We start from the raw sequence: 21,963 nt of genomic DNA, 5'->3' as shown, positions 1-21,963 counted from the left end.
AGCCCTCGGACGCCCACTCAGACCAGGGGCCAGGCTCTGGGACACCCGCACCACTCGGGGCAGAATAACAACTGTCTCCTCGGCCTCAGACTTAGTGTCCCGCAAGCATCCCTTGACCCTGGGGCCGAGGCTGAGCAGTGGCCCCAGTGTCACCCACACTCAGCCACCGTGATGAGCCCATATACACAGGGCCGGGAGCAGCAGCTCACGCCTGTCATCCCAGCACTTTGGGAGGCCGAGGCGGGTGGATCATTTGAGGTCAGGGGTTCGAGACCAGCCTGGCCAACATGGTGAAACCTTGTCTCTGCTAAAAATACAAAAATTGGCCGGGCATGGTGGCAGGTGCCTGTAATACCACCTACTGGGGAGGCTGAGGCAGGAGAATCACTTGAACCCAGGAAGCGGAGGTTGCAGTGAGCTGAGATCGTGCCGTCACACTCCAGCCTGGGGGACAAGAGCGAAACTCTGTCTCAAGAGAAAAGTAAAACGATTTCACAGTGGGATGAAGCCACCCAAAGCATTGAATGAGGAAGCAGTGGCTGGCATGTGGCGGTTGAGTGGTCATTTGTGGCACCACCTTGGTTGTGGGTCTGGGGGTGCAGACTTGTCACCTGTGCTGCGGGAGGCGAGGTATGTGGAGTTGGGTGGGGCTCCGTCCAGTGTAAACCCAGCACCCCCATCCTGGGGTGTCCGAGGGCCTGTACATGGGGGTAGCTCCCACCCCCACGCTGGCCTTGGGAACTCGTGGGAACCCCTCTCCCGGGCCTGCCTGCAAGCTTGGTGGGGTTAGGGCTCTGACTGCATGCCCGGCACTTGTAGGATCTGATCCTGCACATGAGGGACGTCAGCCACCCCAAGGCGGAGCTCCAGAAAGCCAGCGTCGTGTCCATGCTGCACAGGCTGCGGCTGCCCACCACGCTCCTGGACTCCATGCTGCAGGTTCACAACAAGGTGGACCCGGTGCCCAGGTGAGTCCGGCCCTGGCACCCACACTCGTCTCACGCCTTCCCCTGCAGGCGCTGGAGACCCTGCCCTCGTGTGAACTGCTGACCGCTGGCACACAGGCTGACGCAGGGAGAATGGTTGAACCCAGGAGGCAGAGGTTGCTGCCCCAGCCCGTGTCTCGTGGGCAGCTCACTCCTGGTGACCCTGCTTTCCACAAACATCTCCTTTCCCCGCATGTGCTCAAGCCACATGGGGAGATGCCCTCTCTCCTCATCTGAACCTCAGCAGTGACACTCAGGACACCAGGAGCTTCCCCAGGCTGTGCCCCACGGGTGGCTGACTCTGGGACCCCTGCTTTCTGCCGGCCTGTGGCCCTGAGGCTGAGCGGACTCTGTGGCCTCCCCACCCTTGCAGCTACCACCCCACGGAACCGAACGTCGTGCCCATGTCTGCCCTGCTGGGGCACGGACTCCAGGAGCTGAAGGCTGAGCTCGATGCAGCAGTGTTGAAGGCCACGGGGAGACAGGTCCTCCCCCTCCGTGTCCGGCTGGCCGGGGGCCCAGCTCAGGTGAGCGGCAGCCTCCTGGCATGGGAGAGGGGATGGTGTTCTGGTGGCCTGTCTCTGGCTCAGAAAGGGCTCCTTTAGGGTGCAGAAGGACCTGTGGAGTCCCCAAAAGCTTTACGATGCAGAGACAAGGTGAGAAATTTCTGAATGAGTTCGCAGCAAATGTGTACTGTGGAGTCAGTGTGCATACAACAGGCGCCTAATCTGTACTCACCGACGCTCAAACGCTATAGGACTCCCTACCAATAAGAAGGCAGGCTCCAGCTGGATACGGTGGCTTACGCCTGTCATCCCAAGACTTTGGAACCCCGACGTGGGCAGAAAACCTGAGGTTAGGAGTTCGAGACCAGCCTGGCCAACACAGTGAAACCCCATCTCTACTAACAATATAAAAATTTGCCAGGCGTGGTGGTGCATGCGTGTAATCCCAGCTACTCTGGAGGCTGAGGCAGGAGAGTCACTTGAACCTGGGAGGCGGAGGTTGTAATGAGCTGAGGTCACAGAACTGCACTCCAGCCTGAATGACAGAAAGCTCTGATCAATGAATGCTTTGGGGTAAGCTTTTTTTTTTTTTGAGGTGGAGTCTCACTTTGTTGTCCAGGCTGGAGTGCGGTGACCGATCTCAGCTCATTGCAACCTCCACCTCTGGGATTCAAGTGATTCTCCAGCTGGACACAGAAGCTGACACCTGCAACCCTGAGAATTAGGGAGGCCGAGGCAGGAGGATCACCTGAGCTCAGGACTTTGAAGCCAGCTTGGGCAACAGAGTGGGATCCGCATCTCTACAAAAAATAAAAAATTACATCACACGCAATGGCTGACGCCTGTAATCCAACATTTTGAGAGGCCGAGGCAGGTGGATCGCTTGAGGTCAGGTGTTCGAGACCAGCCCGGCCAACATGGTGAAACTCCATCTCCACGACAAATACAAAAATCAGCCAGGCCTGGTGGTGGGCATCTTTAATCCCAGCTACTCAGGAGGCTGACCCAGGAGAATGGCTGGAACCTGGGAGGTGGAGGTAACAGTGAGCTGAGATTGAGTCATTGCATTCCAGCCTGGGCAACAGGGCAAGACCCTATATACAAAAAAAAAAAAAAAAAAAAAAAACCAGGAGGAAAGATAGAAAGCTGGCCAGGGGCTGTGGCTCACGGGCACAGTGGCTCACACATATAATCCCAACATTTTGAGAGGCCGAGGCAGGTGGATCGATTGAGCTCAGGAGTTTGAGACCAGCCTGGGCAATATCGTGAAACCTCTTTACTAAAATACAAAAAATTAGCCACCTGTGGTGGTTCGTGCCTGTAGTCCCAGCTACTCAGAAGGCTGAGGCGGGAGAATCGCTTGAGTCCTGGAGGTGGAGGTTGCAGTGAACCGAGATCGCGCCACTGCGCTCCAGCCTGGGGCAAGACTGTCTCAAAAAACAAAAACAGCTCTGATCAATGAATGGTTTGCGCTAAGCTTTTTTTTTAATTTTGTAATTTTATCATAGTGAGAAAATAAACTAGCATCCACATACACACACATTCATGATACACCTAACGTTTTCTTAATTTTTTTTTTAGACAGAGTCTTGCTCTCTCACCCAGGCTGCAGTGCAGTGGTGCAATCTCGGCTCACTGTAACCTCTGCCTCCCAAGTAGCTGAGATTACAGGTGCCTGCCACCATGCCTGGCTAATTTTTCTATTTTTAGTACAGACGGTGTTTCACCATGTTGGCTAGGATGGTCTCGTACTCCTGACCTCATGATCCTACCACCTCGGCCTCCCAGAGTGCTGGGATTTTTTTTTTTTTTTTTCAAGACAGAGTCTTGTTCTGTCGCCCAGGCTGGCGTGCAGTGGCACAATCTCAGCTCACTGCAACTTCTGCCTCCTGGGTTCAAGCGATTCTTCTGCCTCAGCCTCCCGAGTAGCTGGGAATACAGGCATCCGCCACCATGCACAGCTAATTTTTTTGTATTTTTAGTACAGACGGGGTTTCACCATGTTGGCCAGGATGGTCTTGATCTCTTGACCTCTTGATCCACCTGCCCCAGCCTCCCAAAGTGCTGAGATTACAGGCGTGAGCCACCACACCCGGCTCAAGTGTTGGGATTATAGGGATGAGCCACCATGCTTGGCTCTCTTGGTTTTTTTTTTTTTTTTTTGGTGGGGAGGGCAGAGTCTGGCTCTGTCACCCAGGCTGGAGTGCAGTGGTGCAATCTCAGCTCACTGCAACCTCTGCCTCTGGGGTTTGAACAATTCAATTCTCCTGCCTCAGCCTCCCGAGTAGCTGGGATAACAGGTGCCCACCACCACCCCCATCTAATTTTTGTATTTATACTAAAGATGGGGTTTCACCATGTTGGCCAGGCTGGTCTTGAACTCCTGACCTCAGGTGATCCGCCTGCCTCGGCCTCCCAAAGTGCTGGGATTACAGGCATGAGCCACCATGCCCAGCCTCATACCTTAATTTTTTTTAAAAAACTCTATGACCTGAAAAAGATGCCCAATGAATTAACTTTTTTTTTTTTTGACAGAGTCTCGCTCTGTCTCCCAGGCTGGAGTGTGGTGGTACGATCTCGGCTCACTGTAAGCTGCACCTACTGGGTTCAAGCAATTGTCTGCCTCAGCCTCCCCAGTAGCTGGGATTACAGGCACCCACCACCATGCCCAGCTAATTTTTGTTATTTTCAGTAGAGACGGGTTTCACCATGTTGTCGAAGCTGGTCTTCAATTCTGGACCTGATGATCCACCCACCTTGGCCTCCCAAAGTGCTGGGATTACAAGCATGAGCCACAACGCCTAGATTTTTTATTTTTTTTAAAGACAGAGTCTCATTCTGTCATCCAGGCTGGAGTGCAGTGGTGCAATCTCAGCTCACCGTAACCTCCGCCTCCCGGGTTCAAGTGATTCTCCTGCCTCTGCCTCCCAAGTAGCTGGGATTACAAGTGCCTGCCACCATGCCCAGCTCATTCTTTTGTATTTTTAGTAAAGATGGGGTTTCATCATGCTGGCCAGGCTGGCCTCGAACTCCTGACCTCATGATCCACCCACCTCAGCCTCCCAAAGTGCTGGGATTACAGGGATGAGCCACTGCGACCGGCCTGAATGAACATGTTCTAAAGATGCCTCCCATGTCCTGTCATGAAAACGAAATATTCCTTGGCTGCATATGTGGTAATAAAATTCATACACATATTTGACTTTAATCTCGTTCATTTATTTAAATGATCTGTATGAATTCCATGATTGTGTGGAAGAGCTGCTGAGACAGACCCCAGCGTTTTAGGATAGGGATTCGGAGCCGATGGAAGTCGGGGAAATTGTCTGTAACTTCATTCATCTCTGTGCAGCCTAGTCATGGGGTGAAGTAGCCGTGGGTACAGCTGATGAGTGCGTCTTTGTGTGTGTTTTTATTTTTTAAAAGGAGTTTTACTCTTGTCGCCCAGGCTGGAGTCCAGTGATGCAATCTCAGCTCACCACAACCTCCGCCTCCTGGGTTCAAGTGATTCTCCTGCCTCAGCCTCCCAAGTAGCTGGGATTACAGGCACCTGCCACCACACCCAACTAATTTTTTTGTATGTTTAGTAGAGATGGGGTTTCTCCACGTTGGTCAGGCTGATCTCAAACTCCCGATCTCAGGTGATCCACCCGCCTCGGCCTCCGAAAGTGCTGGGATGACAGGTATGAGCCACCACACCTGGTCACAAGTGTATCTTTCTAGATTTTGGACACCATTTCTCCATGGCGACCAGGTAGCAAAAACAGAAGCGAGATTTCTTTTGGAAAATGAATCATGAGGTCCCAAAGAGAACCTATTCCAACATGGGCTAAATCACCATTATGAAGACCATCCTGAGAAGCTCTGATGTCTGTGGTTATACTGTGAAAGAAATGCCACACTTCCCCGGGAAGCGGGAATAAAAATGGCGGCGGGTACCCATTGACTGCCCGAGACCATGAGCCACCAGCTCTGACAGGCGACAGGTAGAAAATGAGGTCTAGGCAGGATGTAGAAGCTCAAGCCCATCATCCCAGCACTTTGGGAGACTGAGGCGGGCAGATCACTTGACGTCAGGAGTTCGAGACCAGCCCGGCCAACGTAGTGAAACCCCGTGTCTATTAAAAATTTTAAAAATTAGCTGTGCAGCGGCAGATGCCTGCAATCCCAGCTACTCCAGAGGCCGAGGCAGGAGAATTGCTAGAACCTGGGAGGTGGACGTTGCAGTTAGCTGAGATCATGCCACGGCACTCCAGCCTGGGCAACAAGAGTGAAATTCCATCTCAAAACATAAATAAAAATACAAATAAAAAGTTAACCAGGCATGGTGACGTGTGACTGTAATCTCAGCTACTCGGGAGGCTGAGGCAGGAGAATCACTTGAACCCGGGAGGCGGAGGCTGCAGTGAGCTGAGATCGCGCCACTGTACTCCAGCCTGGGCAACAAAAGTGAAACTCCATCTCAAAAAACAGAAGAAAACAAAATGAGGTATTTCCAGGATCTGTGTGTGAAAGCGGGTATGCATAGGACTTTAATTCACAGAGGTGACTATGGCCAGCACAGAGGGGCCGTAAAAAGAACAAATTCTTCCGGACCATTCCCGAGAGAAGAGGCTGCCACCCACACAGGGCATGAGGGGAGCCTGGGTCTGGCCAGGGAGGCAGAAATCAGCACAGGAACAGCCTTCAAGGGATTTCCACATGATGCGGAAGCAAGGCTGAGTCACAGCTCGGGGTTCGTGCCTATGAACAGTTCTGTGCACTCTGCTCTACGGGGCAGGCTTCAGTAGCCTCATACCCAACAAGGAATGATTTCAGGCCAGGAAAATAATAGGGTTGAGGCCAGGTGTGGTGACTCATGACTGTGAACCCATCACTTTGGGAGGCTGACACGGGTGGATCCCCTGAGGTCAGGAGTTCGAGACCAGCTGATGCAACATGGTGAAACTGCATTTCACCGGGTGCGGTGGCTCACACCTGTAATCCCAGCACTTTGGGAGGCCGAGGCGGGTGGATAACAAGGTCAGGAGTTAGAGACCAGCCTGGCTAATATAGTGAAATCTCATCTCTACTAAACAAAGAAGTTAGCTGGGCATGGTGGTGCACACCTGTGATTACAGCTACTCTGGAGTAGCTGAGGCAGGAGAATTGCTTGAACCCGGAAGGCGGAGGTTGCTGAGTGGAGATCATGCCATTGCACTCCAGCCTGGGCGACAGAGCAAGACTCCGTCTGAAAAATAAATAAATTTTAAAAAGAAATGCCATCTCTACTAAAAACACAAAAAGTACTCCGGGCATGATTGTGGGCACCTGTAATCCCAGCTGCTTGGGAGCCTGATGCACCAGAATCGCTTGAACCCAGGAGGCGGGGGTTGCAGTGAGCCGAGATTGCACCACTGCACTCCAGCCTGGGCAACAGGATAAGACTCCATCTCAAACATAATAATAGTAATAGTTACCTGGGCATGGTGGTTTACACCTACAGTCCCAGCTACTTGGGAAGCTGAGGTGGGGGGATTGCTAGCTCAGGAGTTGAAGGTTACACGGAGCTGTGATTGTGTCACTGCACTCCAGACTGAGCAACAGAGCCAGACCCCGTCTCTACAAAAAAAATATAATTAGCTGGGCTTGCTGGCTGACACCTGAGGTCCTGGCTTCCATGGGAGGTTGAGGTGGGAGGATTACCTGAGCCTAGGAGTTTGAGACCAACCTGGACAACATAGCCAGACCATGTCTCTACAGAAAAATAAAATAAGCTGGGCGTGGTGGTGCACACCTGTGGTCCTAGCAACTCTGAAAGGTAAGACAGCAGGTTCCCTGGAGCCCAGGAATTTGAAACCAGACTCTGCAACATGGTGAAACCCCATCTCTACCAAAATTACAAACATCTGCCGGGTGTGGGGGTGTGCACCTGTAGTCCCAGCTACTCGGGAGGCTGAGGGGAGAGGATCACTTGACCCCAGGAGGTTGAGGCGAAGCGAGCTATCACTGCATCACTGCACTCCAGCCTGGGCAACAGAGCAAGACCCTGTCCCTAAAAATAATTGCAAGAAATATCAAACTGGGCGCGGTCGCTCACGCCTCTAATCCCAACATTTGGGAGGCTGAGGCAAGCAGATCACCTGACGTGAGGAGTTCAAAACCAGCCTGGCCAACGTGGTGAAAAATACAAAAATTAGCCAGGTGTGGTGGTGGCAGGTGCCTGTAATGCCAGCTACTTGGGAGGCTGCGGGGGGAGAATCACTTGAACCCAGGAGGTGGAGGTTTCGGTGAGCTGAGATCGCGCCACCGCACTCCAGCGTGGGCGACAGAGACTCTGTCTCAAAAAAGGAAATACTGGCTTGGTGTGTGGGAGCTAGCCGAGGGGATGCTGGCTTGCACGGGGGAGGCCAGCTCCCAAGGGCATTGTTATTGGGTTTAGCAATTAGTGACTTGTGGGAGGGCCGTCTTTCTCGGGGTCTGTGAGGGCTGCAGTCACCACAGCAGGAAGAATACAGAAAAAAGTCATCCCATCACTTTGGGAGGCTGAGCTGGGAGGATTACTTTAGGCTAGGAGGTCAAGACCCCATAGAGACCAGCCTGGCCAGCACAGCAAGATCCCATCTCTATTTCTTAACAAAAAGAAAAAGAAGGCATAGGATGGGTCCCCTGATCACCGATATCTGGCCCGCACATAAGGCACAATACTTGGGACGTCGGGGGTGAACCTGCAGCCGCCGTGTCCCAGACTTAGGAAGGGTCCCTGTCAGCACCACAGCAGCTTCTGGTCGAGTGTGATGACATCGCTGACAAAGCTGTCCTCGCCGATGAAGTCTCCCGTGATGACGTTGGTGCAGTGGGACCCCAGCCTCAGGCACTGCTCCCAGACCCACGACCGCAGGCACAGCAGGTTGGGCATCATCATCTTCTCTGGGGACTCTGATGGGTGCACCAGGATGTACTGCAGGTTCTCGGTGAGGTTGATGCCGCCCACAAACAGCCCTCCTGGAACAGTGAGTAGGTGGAGACATCACACAACCACCTGCCTCCACCCGCCCGTTTACCCCTCTTATTCACATGGTTAGAGGCTCAGATCTCAGGAATAATGGCCCCAAAGATGTCCACATCCTAATACCCATGTGAAAGACAGAATAATGGCCCCAAAGAGAGCCATATCCTAATCCCCATGTGGGGACAAAATAATGGCCCCAGAGATGTCCAAGTCCTAACCCCCTGTGGGAGACAGAATAATGGCACAAAGATGCCCACATCCTAATCCCCATGTGGGAGACAGAATAATGGCCCCAGGTGTCCACGTCCTATTCCCCATGTGGGAGACAGAATAATGACCCCAAAGATGTCCACGTCCTAATCCCATGTGGGAGACAGAATGATTGCACAAAGATGTCCACGTCCTAATCCCCATGTGGGAGACAGAATAATGTCCCCAAAGATGTCCACATCCTAATCCCCATGAAGGAGAGAGAATAATGGCCCCCAAGATGTCCTCCTCCTAATCCCCATGTGGGAGACAGAATAATGGCCCCAAAGATGCCCACGTCCGAATCCCCATGTGGGAGACAGAGAAGAATGCTGTTGTGTTCGGCACAAAGTCTGTGACATTTGTTATGAGGCTTATAGAGAGTGTTGACACTGACAAGTGATTGTGAAAACTGGGTCGCTGCATAATTAGAAATGAAAATTTTGAGGGTCCATGTAGATATGCTGAGCCAGAATCTCTGTGGGGGCAGGGCGAAGGGGGCTGCAGGCTGTGCTTGAAGGAGCTCCCCCAGGGGTAGGTAGGTTCCCGTGCCCCTGTGTTGGCCAGCTGAGCTCACTCCAAGACCAGAAGACAGCAAAGTCAGCAGAAGGTTAAGGCCAAGTTCTCTCAGTGGCTTTTAAGACTTATTTCTAGGCCGGGCACGGTGGCTCATGCCTGTCATCCCAGCACCTTGGGAGGCTGAGGCGGGCGGACCATCTGAGGTCAGGAGTTTGAGACCAGCCTGACCAACATGGTGAAACCCCGTCTCTGGCAAAAATACAAAAAATTAGTTGGGTGTGGTGGCACATGCCTGTAATCCCAGCTACTCGGGAGGCTGAGGCAGGAGAACTGAATCGCTTAAACCTGGGAGGCAGAGGATGCAGTGAGCTGAGATTGCGGCATTGCACTCCAGCCTGGGCGACAAGACTGAAACTCCGTCTCAAAAAAAAAAAACAAAAAACGCACTTCTAAACTGTGTAACCTTATTCCTGGGTAAGGGCAAGAGACCAGGTTGACAAAAGCCTGCTCCTTTGCCCAACCTGTGAGCTGGGGTTTTTTGTTTCTTGTTTTTTTAAGACAGAGTTTTACTCTGTAGCCCAGGCTGGAGTGAACTGGCACGATCTTGGCTCGCTGCATCCTCTGGCTCCTGGGTCCAAGTGATTCTCCTGCCTCAGCCTCCTGAGTAGCTGGGAATACAGGGGCCCGGCACCACGCCCGGCTAAGTTTGTATTTTTAGTAGAGACGGGGTTTTGCCATATTGGCCAGGCTGGTCTCAAACTCCTGACCTCAAGTGATCCACCCGCCTTGGCCTCCCAGATTGCTGGGATTACAGGCGTGAGCCACTGTGCCAAACCTTGCTCATTTTTTTCCTTGGTCTTGTCGCCCAGGCTGGAGCGCAGTGGCACAGTCTCGGCTCACCACAGCCTCCGCCTCCCGGGTTCAAGCGATTCTCCTGCCTCAGCCTCCTGAGTAGCTGGGACTACAGGTGCCCGCCACCATGCCCGGCTGATTTTTGTGTTTTCAATAGAGATGGGGTTTCATCATCTTGGCCAGGCTGGTCTCAAACTCCTGACCTCAGGTGATCCACATGCCTCAACCTCCCAAAGTGATGGGATTACAGGAGTGAGCCACGACGCCGTGTCAATTTTTGTATTTTTTTTTTGTCTTTGAAGACGGGGTTTCACCATGTCGGTCAGGCTGATCTTGAACTCACAACCTCAGGTGATCCACCCGCTTTGGCCTGCAAAGTGCTTGGATGACAGGTGTGAGCCACCACGTCTGGCCCAATTGTTGTATTTTTTAGTAGACACGGGGCTTCACCATGTTGGTCAGATGGGTCTTGAGCTGCTGACCTCAGGTGACCAGCCTGCCTCATCCTCCCAAAGTGCTGGGGTTACAGGCGTGAGCCACCGCACCTGGCCTGTTTTGCTCTCCTTAATCTACCTTTTGCATAATCTACAGAACCTGTAAACCAAAATTAAAATTGAAAGGCTCCCCAACCATCTGAATGGACTGCCTCCTTGAGCAGGGCACTCTACAGCCTGAAAGACTGGTTCCCGCCATGGTGGGAAGTGGGGTAGGGGTCGAGCGTCATTCTGTAGGTCCAGCAAGCACATTATATGAAAAACACAGCACTCACATCAACACAGACCTGAAGTCTGATAAGAAATCTTTCCCATCTATCCTCTCTGAAGCTGGCTACCTGGATAAAAGCTTGCTCTGAGGCTGGGCAAGGTCTGATTCACACTTGTCATCCGAGCACTTTGGGAGGCTGAGGTAGGCGGATCACCTGAGGTCAGGACTGCGAGACCAGACTGACCAATATCATGAAACCCCGTCTCTACTAAAAATACAAAAATTAGCCGGGTGTGGTGGCATGTGCCTGTGATCCCAGCTACACGGGAGGCTGAGGCAGGAGAATTCCTTGAATCCGGGAGGTGGAGGTTGCCGTGAGCTGACATTGTGCCACTGCACTCCAGCCTGGGTGACGAGAGAATCTCCATCTCAGGAAAGGAAAGGAAGTTGGGGGGATAAGGGAAGGGGAGCGGGGAGGGAAGCCGGGAAGGGAGAAATGGAAGGGGAAGGGAAGGGAGGGGAACAAGGGAAGGAAAGAAGGGAATGGGGAAGTGAAGGGGGAAAGAAAGGGGAGCAGAGGGGAGAGGAGGGGAGGGAAGGGGGAGGGGAGGGGAGGGAAGCAGGGAAGGAAAGAAGGGAACAGGGAAGGGAAGGGGGAAAGGAAAGGTGAGTAGAGGGGAGGGGAGGGAAGGGGAGAGGGGAGAGAAGGGGAGGGGGAAGGGAATGGGAGGGGAAGGCAGAAGGGGGAAGGGAGAGGGAGGGAAGGGGAGGGGAGAGGAGGGGTGGGAAGGGGGAAATGGAGGGAAGGGGAGAAGAAGAGGGAAGGGAAGGGCAAGGGGAGGGTAAGGGGAAGGGGAAGGAAGGGGAGGGGTGGGAAGGGGAGAAGGGGAGGGGAGGGAAGGGGGAAGGGGAGGGAAGGGGGAAGGGGAAGGGAGGGGAGGGGAGGGGAGGGAAGGGGGAAGGAGAGTGGAGGGTAGGGAAGCGTAGGGAAGTGGAGGGAAGGAGAATGGAGGAGAGCGGAGGTGAGGAAAGGGGAGAAGGAAGGGGAAGAGAGGGAAGAGGGGAGGGGAGGGAAGGGGAAGGGAAGGGGGAAGGGAGAAGGGGAGGGGAGGGAAGGGGAGGGGAGGGAAGGGAAACCAGGAAGGGAAGGGGGAGAGGGAAAGGGAGGGGATGGGAGGGGAGGGAAGGGAAGAAGGGAAGGGAAGGGAAAGGAAAAAGGAAGAAGGAAGAAGGGAGAAAGGAAAAAAGGGAGGGAGGGAGGGGAGGCAGAAGCCAGGCACAGAAACAGCCGCATTGGTGGCAGCTTGGCGTTTACCTTATTTGAACCCGGTTTCAACATTTGGCTGCATTGGTTGAAACTCAGCGGTCGGCAGAAGAGTAGGTTCTGGTCTGTTTACACTTTCTGTTACCTCACAGTTCACTGTGTACAGAGAAACCTTTAGGCCGAACTGAAAATATGTCAGGAGGCAATTTCAGGAACCATAAATATTGGAAATAGAAGTTACTTGTTTTTTTCTTTTTGAGATGGAATCTTCCTCCATCGCCCAGGCTGGAGTGCAGTGGTGCGATCTCACCTCACTGCAGCCTCCCACTCCCGGGTTGAAGCGACTCTCCTGCCTCAGGCTCCCGAGAAGCTGGGACTATAGGTGCCCGCCACCACACCCGGATAATTTTTGTGTTTTCAGTAGAGATGGGGTTTCACCATGTTGGTCAGGCTGGTTTCGAACTCCTGACCTCACGTGATCCGCTTACCTCGGCCTCCCAAAGTGCTGGAATTACAGGTGTGAGGCACCATGCCTGGCCTTTTTTCCTTTCCTTTTTTTTTAAATTGCATTTTAGGTTTTGGGGTACATGTGAAAAACATGCAAGATTGTTGCATAGGTGCATATGTGGCAGTGTGATTTGCTGCCTTCCTCCCCTTCACCTATATGTGGCATTTCTCCCCATGCTATCTCTCCCCCAACTCCCCATCCGCCACGGTCCCTCCCATTCCCCCCCAACAGACCACAGTGTATAGTGCTCCCCTCCCTGTGTCCATGTGTTCCCTTTGTTCAACACCCGTCTATGAGTGAAAACATGCAATGTTTGATTTTGTGTTCTTGTGTCAGTTTCCTGAGAATGATGGTTTCCAGGTTCATCCATGTCCCTACAAAGGACGTGAATTCATCGTTTTTGATAGCTGCATAATATTCCATGGTGTATACGTGCCACATTTTTCCTGTCCGGTCTATCATCGATGGGCATTTGGGTTGGTTCCAGGTCTTTGCTATTGTAAACTGTGCTGCAATGAACATTCATGTGCATGTGTCCTTGTAGTAGAACGATTTATAATCCTTTGGATATATACCCAGTAATGGGATTGCTGGGTTAAATGGAATTTCTATTTCTAGGTCCTTTTTGCTTCTCAGGAAGGAGAGGGGGAATGGAATTGGTGATGGTTTAAAAGAAGCCAGCTCAGGCCAGGCACAGTAGCTGATACCTGTAATCCCAGCACTTTGGGAGGCTGAGGCAGGCAGATCACATGAGGTCAGGAGTTTGAGACCAGCCTGGCCAACATGGTGAAACCCCATCTCTACTAAAAATACAAAAACTTAGACAGGAGTGGTGGTGGGTGTTGTGATCCCAGATACTTGGGAGCCTGAGGCAGGAGAATCTCTTGAGCTTGCGAGGCAAAGTTTGCAGTGAGCCGAGATCACACCACTGCCCTCCAGCCTGGGCGACAGAGCAAGACTCCAAATCAAAATAAATAAATAAATAAATAAATAAAATAAAGTAAACATTTATCTCCACCTGGTGTCCCTTCTTGCTATTGGAGGGGTGCTCCCCGTCCTCAGTATTTGAAACTCAATCATGGGCTGAAGGAATGTTCCAGTGGAGAAGAGGGCTTTGCATCAAAGGTAGTGCCCTGACCAAGAGCTTCCGTTCCGGGCATCGGGAAGGGTTGGCAAGCACACCTTGCAGCACACAAGGGCACTGTCAACCGGGAAGTCCCAGCATTTCCAGGGCCCCACACTCAGCCCACTTAACTCAAGCACCTTTCACAACCCTCGGCTCACACAAGAGAGGGAGCCCCAAGGCATGGACGAGACATACCTCAGCCCACTGGAGGTCCCCGCCCACATTACGGCCCACACCCGGCGACCCAGGACACAAAGGGGGAGGAGGGGCTGGGTGCCGTGACCACAGATCCACATCACACCAGGACAAAGACGGAGGACAGGCCCTGTGTCCAGGGTTCCACGTCACACCAGGACATACAGGGAGGAAAGCTGGGCCCTGTGTCCACACGTCCACATCACAGCAGAACCAGAGGGAGGACAGGCCTCATGTCCAGGGGTCCACGTCACACCAGGACATAGAGGGCGGAAAGCTGTGCCCTGTGTCCACATGTCCACATCACACCATGACACAATAGGGAGGACAGGCTCCATATCCAAGGGTTTAAGACACACCAGGATAGAGATGGACGAAGGCTGTGCCCTGTGTCCACACGTCCACATCACACCAGGACACAGAGGGAGGACAGGCACCGTTTCCAGGTGTCCACATCACACCAGGACACAGAGGGAGGACAGGCTCCATATCCAGGGGTTTAAGACACAACAGGACAGAGATGGACGAAGGCTGTGCCCTGTGTCCACACGTCCACATCAGACCAGGGTACAGAGGGAGGACAAGCCTCATGTCCAAGGGTCCACGTCACACCAGGACATAGAGGAAAGAAGGCTGGGCCCTGTGTCCACAAGTTGACATCACCCTATGATACTGCCGGAGGACACGCCCCATGTCCAGAGGACCACATCACACCAGGACACAGAGGAAGGACAGGCCCCATGTCCAGGACTCCGTGCCACACCAGGACACAGAGGGAGGACAGGCCCTATGTCCCGGGGTCCACGTCACACTACGATATAGGAGGAGGAAAGCTGTGCCCTGTGTCCACAAGTCCACATCCCCCCAGCATACTGCGAGAGGACAGGCCGCATGTCTAGAGGACCACATCACACCAGGACACAGAGGAAGAAGAGGACCCATGTCCAGGTCTGCGTGCCACACCACGACATAGAGGGAGAAAGGCGTCCAGCTGCATGTCCAGGCCCGATGTCCAGAGGACCACATCACACCAGGACACAGAGGAAGGACAGGCCCCATGCCCAGGGCTCCGTGCCACACAGGACATAGAGGGAGGACAGGCCCCGTGTCCAGGTGTCCACATGACACCAGGACACAGAGGGAGGACAGCCCCTATGTCCAGGGGTCCACGTCACACCAGGACATAGAGGGAGGAATGCTGCGTCCTGTGTCCACACGTCCACATCACACCAGGACACAGAGGGAGGACAGGCTCCATATCCAGGGGTTTAAGACACACCAGGACGGAGATGGACGAAGGCTGTGCCCTGTGTCCACACGTCCACATCAGACCAAGACAGAGATGGAGGATAGGCCTCATGTCAAGGGGTCCACGTCACACCAGGACATAGAGGGAGGAAAGCTGGGCCCTGTGTCAACAGATCCACATCACACCAGGAAACAGAGGGAGGACAGGCCCCGTGTCCAGGTGTCCACATCACACCAGGACACAGAGGGAGGACAGGCCCCATGTCCAGCGGTCCACTTCACACCAGGACGTATTCGGAGGACAGGCCGTTTGTCTGGGGGTCCATATGACAAGAGGACACAGAGGGAGGACAGTCCTCATGTCCAGGGGTCCCCGTCACACCAGGACATGGAAGAAGGGTGGGCCCGGTGTCCACACGTCCACATCACACCAGGACACAGAGGGAGGACAGGCCCCATGTCCATGGGTTCATGTCACACCAGGGCATAGAGGGAGGAAGGTTGGGCCATGAGTCCACACGTCTACATCACACTGGGAAATAGAGGGAAGACAGGCCCTTTGCCCAGGTGTGAATGTCACACCAGTACACAGAGGAAGTACAGGTCCCATTTCCAGGGTTCCACTTCACACCAGGACACAGAGGGAGGACAGGCCCCGTGTCCAGGGGTCCACATCACACCCGGACACAGAGAGAGGACAGGCTCCATGTCCAGGGGTCCATGTCAAACCAGGATATAGAGTGAGGACAGGCCCCGTGTCCAGGGGCCCACATCACACCAGTACACAGAGGGAGGACAGGCCCCATGTCCAGCAGTCCTCGTCACACAATGACATAGAGGGAGGAAGGCTGGGCCCTGTGTCCACCCATCCACATCACACCAGGACACAAAGGGAGGACAGGCCCCATATCCAGTGTTCCTCGTCACACTATGACATAGAGGGAGGAAGGCTGGGCCCTGTGTCCTCACGTCAACATCACACCAGGACACAGCGGGAGGAGAGGCCGCATGTCCAGGGGTGCACATCACAAGAGGAAATAGTTGGAGGATGGCTGGGCCGCGTTTGCACACTGCCACATCACACCAGGACAGAGAGGGAGGACAGGACATATGTCCATGGGTCTAGGACACAGTGGAAGGACAGGCCCCGTGGCCAGGTGTCCATGTCACAGCCTGACATAGAGGGAGGAAGGCTGGGTCCTGTGTACACACATTCACATCACACCAGTACACAGAGGGAGAACAGGGTCCATGTCCAGAGTTTCACGTCACACCAGGACAGAAATGGACGAAGGCTGCGCCCTGTGTCCACACCTCCACATCAGACCAGGACACAGAGGGAGGACAGGCCCCATGTCCAGGGGTCCACATCACACCAGGATATAGAGGGAGGACAGGCCCCGTGTCCAGGGATCCACATCACAACAGGACACAGAGGGAGGACAGGCCGCATGTCCAAGGATCCACGTTACACCCGGACATAACAGGAGGAAGGCTGTGCTCTTTGTCTACACGTCCATATCACACCGGGACAGAGAGGGAGGACAGATCCCATGTCCAGTGGTCCACGTTACATGAGGACAAAGAGGGAGAACAGGCCCCATGTCCAGGGGTCCACGTCACACCAGGACACAGAGGGAGGAGAGGCCCCATGTCCACAGGTTCACGTCACACCAGAACATAGAGGGAGGAAGGCTGGGCCCTGTGTCCACACATCCACATCACAAGGGGACACAGAGGGAGGACAGGCCCTGTGTCCTGGTGTGAATGTCACACCAGGACACAGGAAGGTCAGGCCGTGTGTCCAGGGGTACACGTCACATCAGTACACAGAGGAAGTACAGGCCCCGTGTCCAGGGGTCCACCTCACACCAGGACACAGAAGGAGAGGCCCTGTGTCCAGGGGTCCACATCACACCAGGACATAGAAGGAGAGGCCCCGTGTCCAGGTGTCCACATCACACCAGGACACCTACGGAGGACAGGCCACGTATTCCGGGATCCACATAACACCAGCACATACAGGGAGGAAGGGTGGGCCCTCTGTCCAGATGTCCACATCACACCACGACACATAGGGAGGAGAGGTCCCATGTCCAGGGGTCCACGTCACACCTGGATATAGAGGGAGGACAGGCCCTGAATCCAGGGGTCCACGTCACACCAGGACACAGAGGGAGGACAAGCCCCATGTCGAGGAGTCCACGTCACACCAGGACACAGAGGGAGGATAGGGCCCATGTCCAAGGGTCCATGTCACACCAGGACACAGAGAGAAGAAAGGCCTCGTATCCAGGGGTCCATGTCACACTATGATATAGAGGGAGGAAGGCTGGGTCCTGTGTCCACACGTCCACATCAGACTAGGACACAGAGGGAGGACAGGCCCCATGTCCACGGGTTCATGTCACACCAGGACATAGAGGAAGGAAGGCTGGGCCCTGTGTCCACACGTCCACATCACACTGGGACACAGAGGGAGGACAGGCCCTATGTCCTGGTGTGAATGTCACACCAGGACACAGAGGAGGGACAGGCCCTGTGTCCACGGGTCCACATCACACCAGGACACAGACGCAGAACAGACCAGGTTTTCAGGGGTCCACATGACACCAGGACAGAGAGGGAGGAGAGGTCCCGTGTTCAGGGGTCTGCATACATGGGGACACAGAGGGAGGACTGGCTCCATGTCCAGGGGTCCACATCATACCAGGATACAGACGGAGGACAGGCCAGGTGTCCAGGAGTCCATGTCACACCAGGATATAGAGGGAGGAGGGCTGGGCCCTGTGTCCACACGTCCACAATACACCAGGATACAGAGGGAGGATGGGCCCCATGTTCAGGGGTCCACATCACATTAGGAGACAGAGGGAGGACAAGCCTTATGTCCAGCGGTCCACGTCACACCAGGACACAGAGGGAGGAAGGCTGGGCCGTGTGTCCACACGTCCACATCACACCAGGATAGTGAGGGAGGACAGGCCATGTGTCCAGGGATCCATGTCACACCAGGACACAGAGGAAGGACAGGCCTCGTGTCCAGGCGTCCAAGTCACACCATGATACAGAGGGAGGAAGTCTGGGTCCTGTTTCCACACGTCAACATCACACCACAACAGTGAGGGAGGACAGGCTATGTGTCCAGGGGTCCATTTCACACCAGGACAGAGAGGAAGGACAGGCCCCATGTCCTGGGGTCCAGGTCACACCAGGACATAGAGGGAGGAAGGCTGGGGCCTGTATCCACACGTCCACATCACACCAGGACACAGAGGGATGACAGGCCCCATGTCCTATGGTCCACACCACACCAGGACATACAGGGAGGACAGGTCCCGTGTCCAGGGTTCTGCATCACATCAGGACACAGAGGGAAGACAGGCCCCATGTTCAGAGGTCCACGTCACACCAGGATATAGAGGGAGGACAAGCCCCACATCCAGGGGTCCACATCACAGCAGGATATGGAGGGAGGACAGGCCCCATGTCGAGGAGTCCACGTCAAACCAGGTCATAGACGGAGGACAGACCCGGTGTCCACGGGTCATCACACCAGGACACAAATGGAGGAAGGCTGGGCCGTGTGTCCACACTTCCACTTCACACCACGACACAGAGGAAGGACAGGCAATGTGTCCAGGGGTTCAGGAAACACCAGGACACAGAGGAAAGACTGGCCCCGTGTCCAGGGGTACATGTCACCACATGACAAAGAGGAAGGATAGGTCGTGTGTCCACACGTCCACATCACACAAGGACACAGAGGGTGCACAGGCCCCATGTCCAGGTATCTATGTCACACCAGGACATAGAGGGAGGACAGGCCCGGTGTCCAGGATACACATCACGTCAGGACACAGAGGGAGAACAGGCCCCGTGTCCAGGGGTCCATATCACACCAGGACACAGATGTAGGACAGGCCCCATGTCCAGGGGTCCACATCACACCACGACATAGAGGGAGGACAGGACCCACGTCCAGGGTTCCCCGTCACACCAGGACATAGAGGGAGGAAGGCTGGGCCCTCTGTCCAGACGCCCACATAACACCAGAACACAGAGGGAGGACAGGCCCCATGTCCAGAGGTCCACATCACAACAGGACACAGACGGAGGACAGGCCCCGTGTCCAAGGCTCCACATCACACCAGGACACAGTGGGAGGAAGACTGGGCAATGGGTCCACATGTCCACATCACACCACGACACAGAGGGAGGACAGGCCCCACGTCCAGGGGTCCACGTCACATCAGGATACAGAGAGAAGAGAAGCCCCATGTCCAAGGCTCCACGTAACACGAAGACACAGAGGGAGGAAGGCTGAGCCATGTATCCACACTTCCACATCACGCCAGGACAGAGAGGGAGGACAGGCCCCGTGTTCAGGGGTCCACATCACACCAGGACATAGAGGGAGGACAGGCCCCGTGTCCAGGGGTCCACATCACACCAGGACACAGAGGGAGGGCAGGCCCCACGTCGAGGGGTCCTCGTCACACCATGACATAGAGGAAGGAAGTGTGGGCCTTTGTCCACATGTCCACATCACAAGATGACACAGAGGGAGGAGAGGCCCCATGTAAAGGGGTCCACGCCACACCAGGATACAGAGGGAGGACTGGCCCTGTATCCAGGAGTCCACATCACACAAGGACACAGACGGAGAAGAAGCCCCATGTCGAGGGGTCCACGTCACACCAGGAAATAGAGGGAGGACTGGTGCACCGTGTCCACACGTCCACATCACAGCAAGACACACAGTGAGGACAGGCCCCATGTCCAGGGGTCCACGTCACACCAGGACATAGAGGGAGGACAGGCCCCGTGTCCAGCGGTCCACATCACACCAGGACACAGAGGGAGGACAGACCCCTTATCCAGGGGGCCTCGTCACACGAAGACAAAGAGGGAGAAAGGCAGGACCCTGTGTCCACAGGTCCACATCACACCAGGACACAGAGGGAGGACAGGTCCCATGTCCACGGGTTCACATCACACCAGAACATAGAGGGAGGAAGGCTGAGCCCTGTGTCCAAATGTCCATATCACACAGGGACACAGAGGGAGGACAAGCCCTGTGTCCAGTTGTGAATGTCACACCAGTACACAGAGGAAGTACAGGCCCCGTGTCCAGGGGCCCACCACACACCAGGACACAGAGGGAAAACAGGCCCCGTGTCCAGGGGTCCACATCACAGCAGGACACAGACGGAGGACAGGCCAGGTGTTCAGGGGTCCACATCACACCAGGACATAGAGGGAGAAAGGGTGGGCCCTATGTCCACATGTCCACATCACACCAGAACACAGAGGGACGAGAGGCCCCATGCCCAGGGGTCCACGTCACACCAGGACACAGAGGGAGGACAGGCCCCATGCCCAGGGATCCACATCACACGAGGACACAGAGGGAGGACAGGCCCCATGTTGACAGGTTCACATCACACCAGGATATAGAGGGAGGAAGTCTGGCCCGTGTCCACACGTCCACATCACACCGGGACACAGAGGGAGGACAGGCCCTGTGTCCTGGTGTGAATCTCACACCAGGACACAGAGGAAAGACAGGACCTGCGTCCAGGGTCCCACATCACGCCAGGACACAGTGGGAGGACAGGCCCCACTTCAAGAGTTCCAGACCCACCTGTTGAGCGTGATGAAACCTCGTCTCTACTAAAAATGAAAAAAAAAAAAAAAAAAAACTAGCCCGGCATGGTGTTTGGTGCCTGTGGTCCCAGCTACTCAGGAGGCTGAGGAAGGAGAATCGCTTGAACCTGGGAGGCGGAGGGTGCAGTGAGCCCAGATCACACCACTGCACTCCAGCCTGGGTGACAGAGGAAGACTCGGTCTCTAAAAGTCAATTGATGGCCGGGCGCAGTGGCTCACACCTGTAATCCCAGCACTTTAGGAGGCTGAGGCAGGTGGGTCACAAGGTCAGGAGGTCAAGACCAGCGTGGCCAAAATGATGAAAGCTCGTCTCTACTAAAAATACAAAAAACTAGTCAGGCCCACTGGCAGGTGCCTGTAATCCCAATTACTGTGGAGGCTGAGGCAGGAGAATCGCTTGAATCTGGGAGGCAGAGGTTGCGGTGAGCCGAGATTGCGCCACTGCACTCCAGCCTGGGTGACAGAGGGAAACGCCATCTCAAAAATATACAGATATATAAATAAATAAATAAATAATTTAAAAATTAAAAAACTTTTTACAAGGGGGTTGGGGGAACACATGTAGCCAGGAACAGACCTGTAGGGAGGCCGGGGCACCCTCTCTGGGTGCCTTCAGGACGTCTTGACCGTGACCTGCAGTCTGCAGAGCGGGGGGCTGGTCAGCTCACGTCTCAGCCCTTCTGAGGCTGCTGTCTGGGCTCCCGGGTGCCTGCAACCCCGGTAAAATAACACAGACCCTGATGGGGGTGCTCATGGAGCCAGGATGCTGCTCACATATCCTTTTTGGCCGCGCCTGGCCATTGTTCCTTTTTGTTTTTAATTTTATTTTAAGTGCTGGGATACATGTGCACATCTTGCAGGATTGTTACATAGGTACACACATGGCGTGGTATCTCCTAATGCTATCCCTCCCCAATCCCCCCACCCCCTGTTATCCCTCCCCTAACCCCTTGTTTTGTTGTATTTTGAGATGGAGTCTCGCTCTGTCACCCAAGCTGGAGTGCAGTGGCACAATCTCAGCTCACTGCAACCTCTGCCTCCCGGGTTCAAGCCATTCTCCTGCCTCAGCCTCCCAAGTAGCTAGGACTACAGGCACTCGCCACCACGCCAGACTAATTGTTGTATTTTTAGAAGAGGCAGAGTT

General features: G+C 54.5%; 1 long non-coding RNA gene and 1 pseudogene across 1 annotated transcript in view; one reads left to right on the top strand and one right to left on the bottom strand.

Annotated features, from left to right (window-relative positions):
* The window catches only part of LOC135271074 (putative GTP-binding protein 6), a 35,339-nt pseudogene extending 33,748 nt beyond the window's left edge, over positions 1 to 1,591 (top strand).
* Positions 1,592 to 4,689: 3,098 nt separating this feature from the next.
* LOC135271095 (uncharacterized) overlaps positions 4,690 to 21,963 on the bottom strand; it is a 469,429-nt gene continuing 452,155 nt past the window's right edge. Inside the window, exon 2 of the long non-coding RNA XR_010339216.1 lies at positions 4,690 to 8,476. This is a non-coding gene — a long non-coding RNA (uncharacterized LOC135271095). The remainder of the gene's footprint in view (positions 8,477 to 21,963) is intronic.

This window comes from Aotus nancymaae, unplaced genomic scaffold (assembly GCF_030222135.1).
Source record: "Aotus nancymaae isolate 86718 unplaced genomic scaffold, 86718_ANA_hifiasm-v0.15.2.pri h1tg000075l, whole genome shotgun sequence".
NCBI classification, from domain to species: Eukaryota; Metazoa; Chordata; class Mammalia; order Primates; family Aotidae; genus Aotus; species Aotus nancymaae.
Note: the sequence above shows the minus strand (reverse complement) of the source record. Positions and strands in the feature narration are given on the sequence as shown.